Source organism: Onychomys torridus, chromosome 1, assembly GCF_903995425.1.
Source record: "Onychomys torridus chromosome 1, mOncTor1.1, whole genome shotgun sequence".
Lineage (NCBI taxonomy): Eukaryota > Metazoa > Chordata > Mammalia > Rodentia > Cricetidae > Onychomys > Onychomys torridus.
This window is the reverse complement of record NC_050443.1, coordinates 142,077,480-142,079,568: the sequence shown is the minus strand read 5'-3', so window position 1 is coordinate 142,079,568 and position 2,089 is coordinate 142,077,480.

The window sequence follows — 2,089 nt, the reverse complement described above, 5'->3', positions numbered from 1 at the left end:
AATGATATTTACAAAGTTTGAAACCCCAAAGCTTGCCCTAGTGACAGACCTCCTCTCCACCAAGGCCACACCATCTAATCCTTCATAAACAGTTGCACCAACTGGGGACCAAATATTCAAACAGAGGAGCCTATGGGGGCCGTTCTCATTCAAATCTCCAGATTAGCAAAAAGAGTACCAATCTCTGGGGGAAGAAAACCAGATATTTCCGATGAACTTAGACATAAATTGCTGTGGGATGTCTTTCTGTATGCTGTGAATGTGTTGCTCTGATTGAATGATAAATAAAATGCTGATTGGCCAGTAGTCAGGCAGGTAGTATAGTAGAGTGGGATAAGGAGAGAGGAGAATTCTGGGAAGTGGAAGGCTGAGTCAAGAGACGCTGCCAGCCGCCGCCATGAGAAGCAAGATGTAAAGATTCTGGTAAGCCATGAGCCACATGGCAAAGTATAGATTTATAGAAATGGGTTAATTTAAGATGTAAGAATTAGCTAGTGAGAAGTCTGAGCCAATAGGCCATACAGTTCGTAATTCATATAAGCCTCTGTGTGTTTACTTGGGTCTGAGCAGCTGCAGGACCATGGGGCTGTGGGAGCCAGGCAGGACCAGAAAAACTTCAGCTACAATAAATCCCTTTGAATACTCTTTCCCTCCCATGGAATTCATAAATTACAACTGTGACAGTTAAGTAGGTGTTCTACTTTAATTGTCATGAGAGCCCTAAAAGCCGACTCCCCCCACCCAGTGTGTACTTCGAGAAAGAACTGATTTCTATCTTTAGTCCTTCCACAGTTGTGAATTCTCTGGTAGTATCTATGTTTCCTGCAACTGCTGCGACTTAAAACTAGGATCACCCTGACCTGGTCCAGAGCAACAGAAGGTCAATGGAATGAAGCCGCACATCCGTGGCACTGCTCCCTGACCATTGGTCCTCTTGGACTTCTCATGGGCTGGAGAATTGACGTTGGGATGGACATCTGGATTTGGTGGCTACTTCTGTGACTGTGTTAGCTGGGAGCGATGATGACATCACTTAGCTGGCATGAACCAATCTGCAAGGCATCTCACTGAAGCAGTGTGGGAAATCATCACTGCTCATGTTGATTTTAGTGTAGCACCAAGCAAATTTGGTATCTGAGAAGCTTTCATTAGTTAAATGTTAAAATACACATACAGAAATCCTGCATTTACCTAAAATTGAGTTTGGGATTCTTTGGGGAAATTTAGTTGGATATTTATAACAGATTTCAGAGGATGGAATAGTCTTTCTAAACATGTCACCAAAACCTAAAACATAAAAGTATTGATAGAACATCTATGCATTTATATACATTTCATGTTAATAAAATCCAAAATATTAACAAATTAAATAATGGAAAGACATGGGAATACACATGACATATAATCAGAATTCTTAATATATAAACAGCCAATATATCAATAAACAAATGATAAACCATCCAGTAAAAGACCAATGAATACTGTTGTTTGAAGGGAGATATTTTTAAAGAGGAAAATGAATTACTTAGTTATTACAGTGAAAATTATTAATTGACAACCAGAAAGAAAATATTGTTGGAAAACAGATCAAGATAAGGAGAAATGGCAAAATACAATGTAACTGGGTTAAACATTGACATTCATTATCGGTGGCATCAACTATATCTCAAGTTAATGACATCATAATTAAAAAAACATAATTGAGGGCTGGAGAGAAGGCTCAGAGGTTAAGAGCACTGACTGCTCTCCAGAAGTCCTGAGTTCAATTCCCAGCAACCATGTGGTGCTCACAACCATTTGTAATGAGTTCTGGTGCCCTCTTCTGGCCTGCAGTCATACAGGCCTGTATACATAACAAATAAATCTTAACAAACAAACAAACAAACAAACAAACAAACAAAAACCATAATTGAGCAAATTAAACACCAATAAACTAGAACCCAAAGGAAGACACAGTGATGATTTGGCAAGTGGTCTGAGACATAGACTGTAGCACAACACGAGAAGAGAATGATCTTGAGTCATCATAGAACTTAAGAAACTTCTTGTTGAAGTGCAGTCGTCTTGATTCTCTTGATGATGAAGATTT